We start from the raw sequence: 19284 nt of genomic DNA on the forward strand, positions 1-19284 counted from the left end.
CATTGGTGTTTATAAATATTTATAAATACAAATTAGTCCACTAGACATCTACAAAAGGATCAGTTTTTTTAATATACCTACCTACGTCTAAAAGGAAACTAGTGTGGTAATCTATCGATCAAACTGAAATTATACGACAAAAATTAAAGAGAACTTGATATTTAAAGTTCATGAATATAAATCTCCTTTGCAGTTGCCAACAAAATCTGCTTTTGGACATACAGTGTGGAAAATACTTATGGAATAAATTCAGTAATTTCAAAAATAATGACATTTGTAAAAAACACTGAAACAGGTCAATTTTTATTTCTCATAGTGCTTATTTTCAGTTGCGTCACTTGTTCATGACGTCATCCATTTTTCAGGTATGACGTCATCACCAATTTTTTTAAATGACAACCCCCACTTTTTCTGATAGATCTTTGCACTAGCTAAACGATGAATGAAAAAAAGTGGTGCCTTATACAGGTGTCCCCAAAAAAAAAAGACGAGTCTATAGCTCCCTTATTTATCGGAGGATTTTAATTATCTATACACCAAATTAAATGGTTGTTAATAGGCTACAAAACAGCTTAATAAATTCACGTATAGCTCCAAGGGCTTTAAGACTAAACTGTCAAAATATTTTTTTTTCAAATGGGATTACATACTTTTTTTAGTAATTCTGATAGAGATTTTAATTCTGAAAACAACAATGTATCACAAGTATAAGTTCACATAAAAAAAATAACACTAACTTTTGAAACAAATGACGAGCACCAAGTGAAAAGCTATCAAAATGCATTGCGTTACAATGTAATAACCAAATTAAGGTAGCTGGAAAAACAAATGACAAATAATAACATGTGGGATTGCGCAGATATGCCGCCAATGTTTAGCGCAAAATGGAACATAGACGATAGTAGCGTTTTTTTACATTTTTTTTCTGAATTTTCGGTATTCAAGTGTATACTTGCGATGCATTGTTGTTTTCAGAATAAAAATCTGTATCAGAATGACTAAAAAAAATATGTAATCCCATTTGAAAAAAAATATTTTGACAGTTTACCCTTGAAGCCCATGGGGCTATACTTGAATTTATTAGGCCATTTTGTAGCCTATTAATAACCATTTAATTTGGTGTGCAGATAATTAAAATCTTCCGATAAATAACGGAGTTATGGACTAGTCTTCTTTTTTGGGGACACCTGTATAACAATTTAAAAAAAAGACAAATTTTACCTCAAAAATTTAATGTATAATTTTTAATGTAAAAATTCTTTTGTAAGGGTTTATTTAAAATAAAAGATTTATTTTAATAGACCAAACAATTTAGAAGATTTAGGCAGAGAATTTGGGCTGAAATGGAACAAATCAGCCGTGACATTATTGAGCGAAGTGTACAAAGTGTCGGTAAGTGCCAAATGGTTGGCGGGGGACAATTTCAACATTTGTGTTACATTTTATTGTTAACTTTAGATATTTTGTTGTTTTTGTTTGAGGTCAATTAAAATTTTTACATTACCTAAAAATTAAATTAAATTTTTGAATTAAAATTTGTTGTTTTCTCAATTGTTATGTAAGCCAATAATTTTTTTCATTTATCGTTTAGGTAGTAGGAAGGTCTATCAAAAACAGAAGAAAAAAGTGGGGATAGTCATTTAAAAAAATTGCTGATGACTTCATAACTCAAAAATGGATGACATCAAGAGCTATGAGAAATAAAAATTGACCTGTTTCAGCGTTTTCGACAAATGTCATTAGTTTTGAAATTACTGAATTTATTCCATAAGTAGTTTCCACACTGTATATTAATTTATTTCTCTTGATTGCAAACAATTTATTGTCATTACTCTTTGTTATTCGTGAATTTGAGTGTGAATTAATTAAATTATAATTAAATTATAATTAAATTATTGAGTGTGAATTGTGGTGGGGAGGGCAAAGCCGCCAATCTATTCGCGATTTCGACTACTGCGAGGGCGCTGCTGTTCTGACAATCAGCTGATCGAAAATCCTCCTTTTGAGATTTTCCATTTGTTTACGTGTTAATTTTTGTGTCCAAAACTCTTTTATTTGTTATTTGTATGCAGTGTGTTTTTCAGTAAGGTAAGTGTATTCCTTAAAGTAACATTTTTTAATGTAAGCATCAAAGATTATGATGTAATTTCGTAAAACAGGCGTAAAATAAATAGAGGCGTAAAGATAGGTTATGGTGCATTAAATATTTTGTTTTCAAAACATTGAAAGTCTTTTAAAAAGTGGAAAACATACTATATGCTGATATTTCAGTTACAGGAAGGCTTTTCTTCGGTTAGTTACAATTTTTAAATACTTGGAGGCTTCTGCTGACAGTCGATGTGTGGTACAGTGTGATGGGATGCAGTACAGGTAATTTTAGACTTTTTTTCGTTAAATTTCAATTAAATTTTACTTACAGCAACAAGTTTTCAATAAAAATACATCAATAAACTAAATGTCTTTTTATTTAATACAATTACCTTCTCACTTATTATGTCAAGTGCACTACAGTCTACTTTGCCTGTAATTTTTGATGCAAACTTTCTCTGTGTCTGTGTCGTGTGTCCTTTGGATAACTTTTGAGAAGGAACAGCAAATTCCTTCAATCGCAATTTTTGGGAATAGCTGCGTGGAATTGAAAAAAGTAGAATAAACTACAAACTTTTAACCTCAAATTCGTGTTATTCTTGTCATCACTCTTTGTTATTCGTGAGGAAAAATTCTAATAATTTTACTTAAATAGTAATACATATACCGGGTGATCAAGAAGGACTGTTTAAGTTGGCAGTACAATTAAGAAAATTTTTTAATTCGGTTATTTATAACACTGCAACTGGATATGTTTTGTTGGTTTATTTGGCAAATATCTGATATAGGTACAGCATTAACAACGACAAGCCACCAACAACCGGAAGTTACTCCTGTTATACGATTTAAAATACGATCCAGTGTTACCAACTTAAACAGTCCTTCTTGATAACCCGTAGTTTTATATTGCGTTTCCTGTTTGCTCTATTTTTACTATTTAATAAATACTTACTTAACAAATAAATAGTATATTATGATACAAGTTTATAAGGAAGCCTTTAAAGGACGCGCGACGAGTTTAAGAGCACGACGCGTAGCGGAGTGCTTTTATCGTCGCAAGTGCTTTAAAGGCCCTTATAAACGTGTATCATACGCTATTTTTTATCATACTTGCACTAAAATTTGAAAATTATAACAAAAAAAAGCAAATTGAAATACCTTTTCCGAAGAAATCTGTGTCATTAATCGTTGATATAGATAGAAATGGTCAATTGTTGTTTCGTTGCTATCATAAATTGTGTATAAATGTCTATTTATTTATCAATTTGTTGTTACCTAAGCGACCTTAAAGCTTTAGTGTTTTAAGGGCCCTTTTTCGCACGCATTTTAGTGTTAAAAACAGGGATTCTGATTCAGGTATAATAAAAAATTTGTTTATTAATATTGTTCACTGGTTTGAAATGTAATTAGCATCATTAGGTCGCCTTCACACCAAGGCAACAATTGGCAACATGTTGCTTGCAAGATTTTTTAGTAATGACCGACAACATTACTAAAAATTGTTGCAGGCAACATGTTGCCTATTGTTGTCTGCAAGATTTTTAGTGATAACTGATGACCGTAAACATTGCTAAAAAATGTTGCAGGCAACATGTTGCCTGCAACATTTTTTAGTAATGTTGCCGGTCATTATTAAAAAATGTTGCAGGCAACATGTTGCCAATTGTTGCCTTGGTGTAAGGCCGCCTTAAGGCTGACTTAAGGCCGACTTTAGTCCACTTGCTAAGTATTTTTACTCAACAAAGTGTGGTGGAGAAATGATATTTGCTAATTTTGTAGACTTAAATGTAAACATATGTACAGAGAGCTTTTTTTAACTCTGAACATAGCCCATACTTGGTCCCTATGTTTACGTTCAGTTTTAAAAAACGCAGATCAATGCATGTATGTAACTAAGTAACCAACGTTACGTCAATATAGCTACTTGACAATAAAAAAAAGACAAGTTGCGTTCCCAATCGGATCATAAGAAATGTGCGTCACGTTTTTCAGTCACTTATCCCGATAGACCAATTCCATTAATCGGAACAATTTTTTTAGTAGTTTATTTAACGAGTTCGGGTGTAAATTTTGGCATGAGTTTCACTCGCGTTTTAAACTGGCCCACTCATGCCAAAAAAATCCCAATTTACACATGAACGAGTTGAATACAACGTTTTTTTGTTCGACGAGTCCCTTAAAGGCTTCAAATCGCTTAAAAATCTTTAAAATCAGCTTGACATTTCGTTTTGACAAGTTGTGACATTTATCAAAATCCGTTCACACAGGAGAAAATTCTCAAATTCTGATAGTGTCGAACAAAAAGGATTATTTCAAAATTTAACAACCATGGATGCGTCGAGTATAAATTGGTTGCATAGCAAATACTCTCTGCATTGATCTGCGTTTTTTAAAACTGAACATAGGGACTAAGTATGGGCTACGTTCAGAGTTAAAAAAAGCTCCATGTATCCATTTTGCGTGCTTATCCCAGTTGCACCGGTGAATTTATACAGGTAAGAATGTAGAATAAAAAGTATTTTTAACAATAACATATTTAGTAGTATATACCATTCACGATGTTTTGGCATAAGGGGAGGCTATGATTTCATTTTTTAACGTTGGATACATGTTTGATTTCTGTCATCTCTGCTGTCACTAAAGTGCCTGACATGCGGACCTATCAAAATGAACGTAACATGTTGCCGAATTTACCGTAATCATAATTAAGCGACTTTAAAACGTATTGATGATGTTTGTATTAGACTGCAGAACATATTTTCAGTAAGTTACAATGAAGTCAAGTTCTTTTCTTGTATGAATTGAATCGTAGGTGAGTACAAGATAAATATGTAGCACGAATAGTGAAGGAAGAAACAACGACCCAATTGAAATGGCACAGGGGTTTTGTAAGACCTATTATAACTTCGCGATAGAGTTGTGAATTTATGGCTTGAGTCTATTTTGAAATGTACTCCTGAAATTTGCCAACATTTTTGTAGATATTGAGAAGAACTTATTTCGGAAGATTGGGCAAAATTAATGGGAAATCTTTCATTTGAAAACGTTCTTCCTTTAATAATTTCATTAGGAGAATTTGACTCGTAAGTATTTGACTTGTAATTTACTGAAAATATGTTCTGCAGTCTAATACAAACATCATCAATACGTTTTAAAGTCGCTTAATTATGATTAGGGTACCTAAATTCGGCAACATGTTACGTTCATTTTGATAGGTCCGCATGTCAGGCACTTTAGTGACAGCAGAGATGACAGAAATCAAACATGTATCCAACGTTAAAAAATGAAATCATAGCCTCCCCTTATGCCAAAACATCGTGAATGGTATATTGTTTATTGAACGAGTTCGTGTGTAAATTGGGCGTTTTTTGGTATGAGTGGGCCAGTTTAAACCGCGCGTGAAGCGAGCGTTTTAAAGGCCCACGAGTGCCAAAAAAGTTCAATTTAGACACGAACGAGTTGAATAACAATGTTTTTTTGTTCGACGAGCTCCTTAAAGGCTCCAAATCGCTTAAAAATTTTTAAAATTAGTTTGACATTTCGTTTTGACAAGTTGACATTTATCAAAATCCGTTCAGGAGAAAATTCTCAAATTCTGACAGTGTCGAACAAAAAAAATCTTTTCTATAAATATTTCTGTATAACCAATAGTTTCTGAAATACAATCGTTAATACGCTGGTATGTTTACTACAAAAGATGTAATTTCACCTTTGGTTTTGAAATTCGTTGATTTTGCACCATTATTGCATTGCATCAAATTTCAAGGACATGTATATTTCCTGATCTAAAGAAAATGATCTTTACGGTGCTATTTGTGAAATTACAGTGGCTTACAAATTGCAAAAGTTGTAATGGTTTGAATTCAAATATAACTTTTAGGAAACATTAACATTTTTAAAAAATTCGTTTCAAGAATCTTCTAATTCAGCTAAAAAAAATGCCCTTCCAAGAATCCATAGGTTATCAATCAATTATCATACACAGGATGCACATTGTATAAATTTTAACCACTCCTATATCGGGTGTGTCAAAAAGAACGGACAGGCGTTTTAGTGCATAGCATGGCATAACATACTCGTAGACCCAGATTTTGAACTAAAAACTGTTCTGCAGCCTTCAAGTAAAGAAAAACTCTGAGAAAGTGAAAATGAAAATGGCAGCAACGCAACAGCTAATTAAAAACTACCGTATGTAGTTGTTATGGTTAAATTTTTTTTCTCTCAGTCGTTGGTCAAAATACCTAATAAATAACATTCACACTGGAATGCCTTCCTTTAGGAAAACGCGTGGTGTATGTCCGTGCGGCTAAATGCTACTTTATTTTCTGCGGCACCAAGAGCTAACATATTACTACATATTACAATATTTATCTGCGGTAAAACCATTTTGACAACAATTTGAAAACTATCACAATTCCATTGACATTTATTTTATAAAGGTGTTTTTTTTTTTTCGTTGCTATGATATGATATGTTAGCAATGTTGCCGCGTTTGAAAACTACTCCCTCACACCAAATTTCATCATATTTAACACTGACGAAGAAAAGGATTTCAAACGTATTTGTGAAAGGAATTTTTGGATATCTGTTGAGGACACCTTTAAAAGTTGACACATACTCGTACAATTATGTTCTCACATCAATAACAGGATCATTTAGTTTTACAGGTAGTTTAGTTGTAATTTCCACAAGCTCTTGCGCGTTAACGAAAGGCCAAAAGCAAAAAAAAAATTTTTTTCATGTTCCCTGATTACCCCAAATTATGTACCTTCTTTGTTGTCCGTCCTTTTTGACACACCCGATATATAATTGATTGTCCTGGTAGTTTAGCAACAATAATAATCAAAGGTAACAGGTCCCCGTCAGTCACAAACGTGACATTACTCCTTTCGATAATTTCCATAGAAACATTGACAAAGCAGTGTGCTTGCGCCTACGACTTTATTGTGGGATTGATGTAACAATGGGTGCTAATGAAAGGAACAAATTCGGACAAATTTTCCCTATTCATAGGCGTCGAAAATACAAGGATATGGGGTAATTTCCATCCTTTTGATTTGACCCCAAAAGTCATTTACCCAGAATTATTTTGTGTTAAGAATAACCCACATTTTTTTTCCAAAATTTAGAATTGCGCAGTACCAATGAAGCTTCACAGTAGCACTTTTTGGCTTGGCATTTTCCCCTGCATCCGTATTTCTTAAAACCTGCATGTTAAATTTGTCCTTCATTGTAAAACACCCACCAATTACACTCTTATGTCGTTTCAACCTAAACCTCACACCGGCCGGTATCCACATTTGGCGGTTATTCTGCGTGTTGGCTTCAGTCGTAGTAAATTTATATCCACATTTACCATCCGCCTCCGGTAAATGTGCACATAATCCATGTTTGAAAGGTGAATGTGCCAAAACGATGACCGAAAATGATTGCTACGCACATTTGCCAACAGGACATTATGAACATTTACCGGTAAATGTGGACATTCACCTCCCTACGCAGTTTTCCCGTAACATATACACTGCATGTATCATGAATTTCTTATGCCTTATGTCAAGCTTATGCTCATTGTGAATAAGCACTTAGGGCCGGTTGCACCAACGTGAGTAAAATTTAACTACAGATTAAAATATACTAAAACATTGTTATATCAATAGGTAACTGAAGTAACGAAGCATTTTAACCTACAGTTAACTTTAACTGGCGTTGGTGCAACCGGCCCTAAGTGTTCACAATGCGTCTACATAATTCTAATGTTTATGTCATCCTTATGCATCTCTTATGACCGTACGTAAGAAATACATAAAGTTGGAATCGTTCCAACTTTATGCCTTCCTTAGGTATGCAAAAATTTATTAAAATTATTCTAATTAGGTCCAATTGTCAAAGACACCACACCACAGTTATACAGTATGTCTCCGGATTGAATTAAGAAGAGGGAAAAAAAAGATTTTTTGCTTCATTTGAAACCCCCATTTCCGTTATTAAAAAGTCTTCTTCAACAAAAAGAGAAACTTAACATTAAAATAAAAGAAAACGCAGAAAAAATATTTTGCTTTACATACTGTACCTATGTATATTATAATGCCTATAGTAAACTCTGAATGTCAAAAATGTGGAGAGTTTTTTGAATATCTATTTTATTATGATTACCATTTTCAACAGCAACGCGGGTTTCCAATAACAAGATTTGTACATAAGAATTATGTTCATTGTGAACAGTTCCCGTAAATTACGTATGAATTAATACTATGTATGGCTTATGCAATATCTATTTCTTAGGCTTATGTCCATTGTGAATAAGCACTTATATTATAAGACACTAGTGTCTTTAAATAATAAGACACTATAGCGCTAAAGTCAGAATAACTTTATTTAGATCTACTTAAGATTTATATTAATATTCACATTAACAGACAAAACATTGGCGTTGTTTCCTTTTAAAAAAGAAAATAAACTAGGCAAAAATGAATAGGGAATTTTTGCATTTTTGAATTTTCTATAAATGCAGTTTAAAATTTGTAATGAAATGTGTTAGAAATATAAATACAGGGTGTTTTCGAAGTTGAGGCTTTCCTTGTAACACGAGGTACTATATATTATTCTTAAGAATTTTAGCCTAAATCTTCTTAGCAAAATATTTGTATTAACGGAGATAATTGATGGTATATTTTTATTGTTTTCTAAAATTTTGAGTCCGATCCTGTCTATTTCTCCGCTGTACTAGATTACAATAACTGACGTGGCCCAGGATGGTGTGTTTCTGGAAATCGCTCTGCGTACTCTGGACGCCGCAGCTGCATTCTGATAACGTGATAACATTGCCCATACATTAGCAACATATCTTTGAGCTTATTATTTTTGAAATGATAAAGCCATTCCGACTAATTAGATGACAACTCTGACAGTATTAACGTCTATAGTCATTTGATTTTTTTTGTCAATTCTAATTTCTAACAAATCAGGGCAAATTTGAGCAGGACCGGTTTCAAAAATTTCAAAAAAATTAACTTATTGTATCTTCATTTCCGTACACATTTTACTGAGGTGATTTTGGCTAAAACTCTTTAGAACAATGCCTACCATCACATGTTAAAAGGAACGCCTCAACTTCGAAAACATCCTGTATATGCAAATTAAATGTAATCGTTCAAGTACCTGTAACATTTTAAATTTATCTAGTGTTTAAGAATACGTGGGACGTTTGGGGCAATTATTTTGCTTTTCAAGAAAAATTGTGGAATTCCCTATTCATTTTGGCCTAGTTTATTATGACCTTAAAATTTTGTATTGCATTCGAACTAACGCTCTTGTATTTACCTTTTTCTTTCGTGTTTTATATGCTTAATAAGACACTTATACAATAAATAACTATTTAATGATGCTTCCAGTGATATACTTTTTTTATTTTTTGTTGAAAAAGATATTTTTCTGATACCTAAAGAAGTTACAACTTTTTGGTCAACTTGTTTTCCTTTTTAAGAACTGTTTGATTTCGTTCGAAATACGAAAATTAATTATTATTAGATATATGATTTATACATTTTATTTATAAATCATTTAATTACATACTTAAAGGTTTAGCCTTTGAAACCTTAGGCCCTTGGTGCCAAGAAGCCATCGGTTTCATTAATGTCATCGGAGAGCGACTTATTGCGGAATCAAGTGATTCAAAATCAAAGAAATTCGTTTTCGGGAGGATTTCCCTTGCTATTCAATGTAAAAACGCTGCAAGCATTCGGTACACTTTTCCAGATTCCGCAATATTATCAGAAATTTTTGTATTGTAAACCAAAAATGTTATGTATTTATAAATTAAATATTTACATTAATAATAATAAAAATATTAGTGATTATTATAAAAAAGGAAGCAAGACGTGAAGGCTAGATTTATTCATTATTACTAACATTTCTTCCAAGTAGGTAATGATAATTCCTTTGAAAGCCTTACTTTTTTTTATCCACAATCACATTTTAAAACCACTTTTTTCTACAAACACGAGTAAAATAGTATATTGTTATACGAGTTGCACAAGGCAGTCTACTGTCGAACGAGAGGGTTTAGAACACGACAAACGCAGTGAGAAGTGTTCTAAAGGAACGAGTTCGACAACATGTCTTGTGCAACGAGTGTAACATGCTATTTTTTCTACTTCGGCTTCATTAATTTAATTTTTTTAAATATAAAATTATTATCTAGTGACTTTTATTTTAATGGAATTGGGTTGGTATTGACGAAGGAGTGTCATTTCATTGAAAATTAAATTTTAAATGGTCTCCCAGATGTTGTTACAATAATAATCTACCCCCTTAATGGTTTATTTTGATCCAAAACATGGATTCAAGTTCAAATGACATCACATTTAACACTGAAATTTACTTTCAATACCAATCACAAATTCAATTATCACTAGAAACGATGCTATAAAATTGATCTTTGTGAAACTGTTTTCGGTGTCACAAAATGCTCATTGTGACACCGAAGTAGAAAAAGTCAATTTTTAACACGACGTACATGCATTAATAGTATATTTCAAACCAAGGTAAGAAAGTGGTTTCTTGCAGACCGCGGGCAAAGATTATAAACCGAGTCGTAGACGAGGTTTGTAAGTGCCTAAGGTCTGCAAGGACACTTTCTTAACAAGGTTTGAATACAATTTTTTTCCCTACCGGCACAACTTTGTTGAAAAAAGTCAAAAAAGATGGTTATATTCGTGATTAAAACGAAAATTTTGAGAATTGAATAGTAGGCTGTGTTATTTGTTTAATTAACTTGTCATCGCATTTGAAGATTTGAGGTTTGTTCGAAAATTTGATATAAACAGGGTAAAGTAATCTACCTACCTAGCTTATCTGTTTATTTTCCAGATTATATGATTGACCTACCAACTTACTTCATTGAATTGGCTTTCATTTATCAATAACTTATTTCACTTTTGACACTTTTGACATTTGTATTTTGGTACAGTTTTACCATAAACATTTCATGATTAACTTTCTTACCTTAGCGAGAAAGTTGAATTTTCTCACCTCAAATGAGGTATCCACAGCCTACATTTCTAACCGGTAGGGAGAAAAAAGTTTTTTTCCACTAGTATTAAAAGTAATGACAAGTCGTTTGTCACAATGACGTTTTGACAGAGCAGCACAGAAAGACCCATAAATACCAGAATGATAAGCTCTACTTACCTACAATCGAGAGACGGTGTTGAAAATAGGCAACACTCCATGACTCCATGCTCTTCTACGTCCTGCTTTCAATTAAATTTTTAACTTAACCTCATTTTTTAAGTGCTTTTAATGGTGTTTGTAGAAAAAATAATGTATGATATTCGTGTTAAAAGTGATTTTATTTTGAGAGAAGGGAAGATTTCGGAACGAGCGTAGCGAGTGGAGAAACCCTTACTTTTAACACTTATATCATAAATAACTATGTATTATCCACTCTTATGAATGAATCGTATTAACTAGCATTTTATCCACTAGTGGAATAAACTACATAGGTACTAGATAAGTGAAAATGAAATGAAACAACAAATAACCTTAGCAACCAGCACCTCGCGTTCTGAGTTTCACCGAGTTTCAGAAGGGACATTCTTTGTGATATTTTAAATAATAATTTGTTTCACAGTCTAGGACTGGTTTACAAATCTATGAGGGGCATGGTGACCAACTCAATAGACCGGGACCAATGACTTAACGTGACTTACGAATCACGAGATAGAATATATTTTATTTTTGCGTCCACTTTTTATACGGGGTGATTATAAATGATTGTCTCACCGCAGTAGGCGTTGGTGACGTAGTTGAATGTGCCGCAAGCTTTATAAAATGAGTGAGACTAGCATCGCCGATAGATAGCGCTGCTGGCGGTAGTGTAAATTTGTCTACTAGTTTGTCTAACGTTGCGAAGCTAGCGGCACATCTCCAATTTGTGTGGGTTTTCAACGTCAACTGCGATGGGACAATCATTTATAATGACCCTGTACAACGTATTGCAATACTGAAAAAAAAAGAAGTAAGTATTGAAGTTACAAAGTTATCCAAACACTAACGGCGTGATCGAGCGATGATAGTGTTTTCAACGTAATGAGGCCGCTATTTTATTATCATTATAATAAGAAACTAGGTTAAACTTACAAAAAAACAGTTACATATTCATTAGAATAATTTAATTGACAAAAACCATGTAACAGATTTCTGAATACTTGTTGCGGAACAGTATACTGAGGCCTATTCTGTAACTTTTGTGTTAAAATTGACAGGGATGTTAAAAGTTTAATTATAACAGAAATGTTAAAATTTTAACAAGGATGTGTATTCTGTAAGGTAATTTTTAAAGCAACTGTTATAGATTATTTTTTTAACACGCATGTTAACACTGACAACGTTGTCAAATCATACAAATAAGTTTCTCCTTTACTATCTCATATCATATCATAGTATCTCTCCTTGTTCTGATATTTAATTTTGACGTCTGTCATCATATTTTTCATTTTCACCATTAAAAGATTCAGAAAATGAGCGTGCGTTCAAGACTACGCATTACAACACGGCAACTACAAGCTCTTGTTGCCTTCTTGGAGATCAAACAGAAAGCTGTTACAAAATGAAGCTGGGATAGTAGGTAGAAAGCAAATGGATAAACTTTTTTTTTTTTAATGTGAATTATTAAAACTGGTCACTTGGACCAACCATTAATTTACTTTCAGATAGACAAAAAAAAAAAATTAAAACTAATATTCACCCAATGGTGTCAAAAAGATTGTGTTATTAACTATTGCTGGTGTTATCACCTATCACTCATTGCACTAGGTCACTAGGTCTTTTTCTTTTCAATCTTCGGGTTGAACCGTCCTTTACCAGTAGTTGTGTGACCTCTGGGTTGACATGGTCTCTCACTTTTTGTTGGTGTTTTTGGGCTGAGCGTTTTATTTCATCGGCAACATACGGGATGTTTAGGTCCCGATGAATATCGCTGTTTCTCGCATATCTCGGTGCATCGACAATGTTACGGAGCACTTTGTTCTGGAAAGTCTGTATTATTTTTATATAACGTTGACTAGTACAGCCCCAGAGCTGAATACCATACAGCCAGGACGGCTTTAGCATCTGATTATATAACAAGACTTTGTTATATATAGACAACTGGGAACTTCTACCTATCAACCAGTACATTTTCTTATATTTTAGGACGAGTTCTTTCTTTTTCTTTTTCACATGCTCTTTCCACTTCAACTTTGTGTCCAGAGTCATTCCGAGATATTTCACCGTATTAGCGTAGGGTATTAAGATACCATTCATGTTAACATTATGCTGGCCCTCTATTCGTTTATTTGTAAAAGTTATATTTACAGATTTTGCTTCATTCAATTTGATTCACCAGACACGAGTCCATTCTGTTATTTTATCACAAGCACTTTGCAATCTTCTAGTGCTACTGCTAATTTCTCGACCAACTGCTAATATCGCCGTGTCATCTGCAAAGGTGGCCATGGTGATGTTGTTTCCCTTTGGTATATCATGCGTATACAGTAAATAAAGCACTGGGCCTAGAACGCTGCCTTGGGGCACTCCGGCCTTTATATCTTTGAACTGAGAGTATTCATCTTCTTGTTTTACCCGAAATATCCTTCCAGTGACGTATGACTCCAGCAGGTGCACATATTGCTTTGGCAAGATCTTGTTCAATTTACTCATCAGTCCTTGATGCCAGACCTTATCGAAGGCCTGGGCAACGTCCAGGAATACCGCCGAGCAGGTTTCCCTTCCCTCTAATGCTTCTTCTATTACGTTTGTTATACGATGTACTTGGTCGATTGTATTATGTTGTTGCCTGAATCCGAATTGATGGCTCGGTATTAAGTTTTTATTTTCAATAATTGGTTTTAGTCTTTTTAAGAGCAGTTTCTCAAAGAGTTTGGAGAGATGATTGGCAAAAGCGATATAGGCCTGTATGATTTAACCTCGTTAGCTGGTTTTCCTAGTTTATGTAGCATTATCATCTCTGCCACTTTCCAACAGCTGGGCATATGTTACAACCTGATTACTGCATTGAACAGGTATGTCAACATTACTATTGCTTTTTTGGGCAGGTTTTTTAGTAGTTCACCAGTTATAAGGTCATACCCCGGGGCTTTCTTTGGATTAAGATTTACTTTAATCTCGTTGGCGATTTCCTTTGGAGTAACTAGGGGCATTTTTTCATCGTCTTGGTTATTATATTCTTCCTGACTCATGGAATTATTTTGAGCTGTATAGTGTTGGAATGTTTGCTCTAAATAATTAGCAAAAGCCTCCGCTTTTTCTTTAGCGCTTTTTGCCCAATTACCATTCGTTTTTCTTAATGGCGGTATATATGTTATTGGTTTCTTCAGCCTCCTGGTAGCTCTCCATAGTGAGTAGTCCGTACTTCTTTCATTTGTCAGTTCTTCTTTCATTTGTCAGTTCTCTCAGGTAACACTTGATTGAGGATTGTTTCAAGTTTATAATTTCACGCTTTAATTGTTGGGTAAGGTTGTTTAATTTGGTTTTGTCTGCTGCGTTCCTAGTTGTCTGCCACTTTCTCCTAGCCCTTCTTTTGTCTCTCACTAGTTCTCTTATTTCGAAGGGATAATTGTTGCCCACTGTTTTGTATGTGTATGGTTTCGTGTTATTCCATGCTGCTTCTTGAATTTGTGCTATGAATTGTTCCGCTGCTGTATCCAGTTGCTTTCTATTTTTTAGTTGTACGTTTAATTTAATATTTTTTCCTAATTCCTCTCTAAAGCTCTGCCAGTCTGTAGTTCTATTAGTTAAATAGGGTTTGTTTTTTTTTTTATTATATGATGGCTGAGGGTCAGGATTACAGCTGAGTGATCCGAAGTAACATCGAAGTTATCGTTCACATCTGTGAAATTTAGTGCTACTTTCCTGGGTATAAAAAAATCCAGAAGATCTGGTGTTTTTCGTGGGTCCGACGGCCAGTAAGTAGGTCTGGCGGTTGAACGAATGTCGCATCCTTTTTCCCTGAGTGCTGCTTTTAATTCTCTACCTTTGGTCGTCGTGATTCTTGAACCCCAATTTAGGTGTTTGGCATTATAATCGCCACCCAGGATAAATCTTTCTCCAAGATAGTTCAGCAGGGTCGTGTAGTCCGGTTTTTTAAGATTATGTCTAGGTGGACAGTAAACAGCCCCTATTATTAATTTTTGTTTTATCGAGTTCACGCATATTGCAGTGAGTTGATATTCTTCTCGTTGTACTGTCTGTTCCATATGGTGGTTAATATGTTCTTTAATTAGTATGGCGCTGCCCCCATTGGCCTGGTTTAATGGGTGGTTTGCATTGTAAGTTTTATACGCCCTAATTTTGAGGTATGATTGTGTTGTTAGATGTGTTTCAGAGAGAAGGCATATGTCGATATTTTGCAGGTGTAAGAAAATCTGTAATTCTTCTTTTCTATTCAGAACACCATTGGCGTTCCAAGTAGCTATTCGGAGATCATTTTTACTCATTATTTACTGTGACAAGTTCTGCTAATATCGTTCTCTATTGTGGTTAACCGTGCTGCGAGTTGGTCTACTCTTGTAATTAGATTTTGCATCATTTGCATGAGAGACGTTTCCTCCGTTGGGTTTGGATTTTTGATGTCAGCAGGCGTTTGGTCTGGTTCGTTTCCTTTTTGGGCTACTTGTGAATATGATACTCCAGGTTTGATTTCGTTGGCTGTAAGTGTTCTAGGTTGTTGTTTTCTGCTGGCTTCATCTCTTCTTTTTTGTAATTCTTTTGCAACTTCGCATCCCCTGTAACTTGCTGGATGATTTTTGCCACAATTTGCACATACTGCTTGTATATTTTTTGCTTTATTACATTCTGTTGTTAAATGCTGTCCAGCACATTTAACACACTTTGGTTCGTGCCCACAATATTTCTGGGTGTGGTTATATCTCTGACAACGTTTGCATTGTGGTATAAGTTTACTACTTCTGACAGCTTCAACTGAGACTTTCATGTGACACAAGAATTCTATATCATATACTTTTTTGATGTCCTGTCTAGATTCAAAAGTTAGCATAAAGAGAGGTATATATTCTCCATTTTCTTTAATTGTTTTTATTTTGTTCACTACATCTGTAATTAGAAATCCTCTTTCCTTCAGTTCGTGTTGTATCTCCGTTGGTTGGCATGATGGGTGTAGGTGTCTTACAATTACTCGTAGTGGTCTAATTAGCTTGTTCTCATAGGAGTGCCACTGGTATTTTTGATTATTCACTACTTTGGTTAATGCCCTGTATTCCCATTCATTGTCTATATTCACCTTTACTTGGTTATTATTTAACATAATGGTTCTGTAATTAATTTTTTCGCTTTTAAGATGTGTGTTTAGTTGACTGTATTTGTTTATATTGCTAATTATTACCGGTGGTGGTTTTTGTCGTTTCGATTCTTGTTTTTTTTCACTTTGTTTTTCTGCAATTATTCTTTCCGGTGACCTACTTTGTTTTCGTTTCTTATTCTCCCTCAGTATCCATGCAGTTTCTCTCTTAACTAGCTCTTCTTCCTCCTCTGAGTTTGCGGGACTAAATCTTGTGCGCGTTGGTTGCAGTTTAGCTATAATTGCTTTTAATTCTTTGATCTCCTGTTGAGCTTCTGCAAGATCTTGCTGTAGTTTCTCTACGTTACTTGTGTCTGGTGTAGGTACGTAATTCGCTTTTGGTTGTACGGGTTTTGCTAATGCCCCTATTTGTTCAGATATGTCCGTTCGTGAGTGTCTTCTGGCTCTCATTGGAGACCTTTCGATCCTACTACTTTTGCTGAATGGGTTATCCTGGTCCATTTTTTCTATTTCGTTGTTTTTCATTTATTTATCTATTTGTAGTATGTCAATTAAGCACATATTCACCAAGTTCTCGGACTTTTTTGTCTTTGTTATCTTATCACCGTACCGATATCACGGCAGTTTCTTATCACAAATAGCTACTGTTATCGCGCGGGCACTTGATATGTCGTGAGCACAAACAAATACGTCTTCACTTAATGCGTTCGAGTCTCACACTGCGTCGAGGTTGACTCACATATACGGTACACATGGACGAAGTCCCGCATTCAGGGCCAGACTCATGGATAAACTTAAAAACAATATTAAACAATGATCTTGAAAGTCCAAAGCGCTCAGTAGAAGAGAGGAAACGTGTATTTTACTACTTATTCGTCTTGAAGAAAATATGCTTTTAAGGTCTTTGGGGATCTAAAAGCAAATACCAGAAGAAGAAATGGTGGTGGGTCAGTCAAGGAAAAACCTCTGACTGATATCGTAGAACCAATTTTAAACATACCTACTACATACCTACGTAGTATTGTTGTAATTAACATAGGCGGAGATATAATAAACCTTGTGGGAGACATAGAAGCAGAAAGAAGTGATAATGAAGATGTTCAAACATATTATTAAATTATTTAAATAACATAACCAGAGCCAATAACAATGGATGCACCTAAAATGACACAACAGGTACCAGAGAGACAAAGAAAACGGAAATTGCCTCGAGTGTCGCTGCAAGACAATTTTAATCCAGTGGATCTTATAAAAAGCCAAGAAACATTGGCTTCATCTACGAAAAGTTTAGCTGAAGACATCAGTGACTTGGTCGAAGCTATAAAATATGCCGCCGACAAATTGTAAATCAATGTTAACTCACTTTTCTTCGTGGACCTATTAATAATGTTTATTTGTTTTTTTCTTCTTTCCAATTAAACTATGTATCTGTAAACGTATCTCTTCTCCTTTGTCCTTGAAGGAAAAATATATTTGAGCATTATTTACCATAATGATTTGCGAAGTTATAAATTCCACCAATTTCTTCTTCATTTATGTCAGGATCAGACCAAGGAATTCGAAAATGTTGACAGATGTTATGAAGCACTCCGCAGCTGTAAATGATTTTGGCTGCTTAATGTAATGTAAAAAGTAATGTAAAGTTCTGTCTTTCAGAAGACATCTAAATCAGAGCGCTTGCTTTCATCCAGTCAAGTCCTACTACTCTGTCATCTGTCAAAAGTGATTAAAAGTGCATGCTACTCCTGTCAGATCTCACATTCTTTTTAATAATTGTATTTTTAATAATTGTATTAGAAATAAATAATTACCTAACGTTAAATTTCGTGAAATTGAAAATTTTATCCGATAAAAAAATTACGTCTTGTTATTTTACCTTCAAATAATTAAATTGACAACTTTTAATTCAACGTTAATTAAGGTAAACCAACAGTGGTTTATTGATCCGTTACAACAGGGAAATTTTCTTTTTAACTAAAACTTGTTAAATCGTGCTGGAGTTTATTTTGCAAAATAAACTGAAATTAACAGGACTTGAAATTGTCAAGTTAAATTTAATGGCGATTAAGAAATTATGATGTTCAGTTAGAAGTTGAGTTGTTTCGTTTATTTATCTTGATCAAGTTGGTCGTGTTCGCTGGACCACCGGTTATAATGGAACAGGATGTAGATGCATGCCATGGCAGTCAAAATCGATGTGTACTAATCACCTGTAATTACAGGTTTCGTGTTCTGATCGACCAATAATGTTGATGAGTTTCCATTTGGACAAAATTCGTGCTTCATCTGCGATAAGCGAGATAACAATAATGTAGCGTTTGGATGGAACGATTGTAAACTTGGTGGTGAATGTTTTGAGAATTTTTCGATTTGAATTAGTTAGTGTTAGATAGCTGAGATAAATATTTGACTTGCCTTGATGGTTATTAATATAATGAAGCAAAACATGGAACGTTTACGATCAAGAAAAACATGGTATAACCGATTACCAAGAAAAATTGTTATCGATCCGGTGTAATTTACGTCATTCGGCGGAGCCATGTAGAATAAATTTAATGGAAAAATTTTAATTTTAAAAATATATAAAAGCAGATTAAAAGAACTTGTTTACGTGGAATACGTCTTGTCTTAAAATTCTTCACTTTACCTCAATATATTTTAAATAATAATTTGACTAGATTGATTCAATTTTGTTTTTCTAAACCTGCTTCAAAAAATTGATATTCACGTACACTTATCTATTCGTGAAGTGGTTCATTTTCTTACATACATTTTTTTATACGCTGTTAAAATTGAAATTGAAACTATAGAAACCATAACAGTGTGTGAAATGCGAATTGCTTTTCTGTTTTTTACTTCACGCACCGTTTTCTATTAGT

General features: G+C 33.9%; 1 protein-coding gene and 1 long non-coding RNA gene across 5 annotated transcripts in view; one reads left to right on the forward strand and one right to left on the reverse strand.

Annotated features, from left to right (window-relative positions):
- Sytbeta (Synaptotagmin beta) overlaps window positions 1-19284 on the reverse strand; it is a 109000-nt gene that overhangs the window by 18973 nt on the left and 70743 nt on the right. Inside the window, exon 1 of one of the 4 annotated variants that reach the window (XM_069050204.1) lies at window positions 12885-13342. The exons of the other annotated variants lie outside the window; for them this stretch is intronic. The gene's annotated coding sequence lies outside the window, so the exon portion shown is untranslated. Of the gene's footprint in view, window positions 1-12884; window positions 13343-19284 lie in introns of those variants that run through there. 4 annotated transcript variants of the gene reach the window in all.
- On the forward strand, window positions 1940-2456 carry LOC138132635 (uncharacterized). Its single transcript, XR_011160137.1, has 2 exons — window positions 1940-2088; window positions 2272-2456. It is a non-coding gene; the product is annotated as an uncharacterized lncRNA (long non-coding RNA).

The sequence above is a fragment of the Tenebrio molitor genome, chromosome 6, assembly GCF_963966145.1.
Source record: "Tenebrio molitor chromosome 6, icTenMoli1.1, whole genome shotgun sequence".
In the NCBI taxonomy this organism is placed as follows: domain Eukaryota; kingdom Metazoa; phylum Arthropoda; class Insecta; order Coleoptera; family Tenebrionidae; genus Tenebrio; species Tenebrio molitor.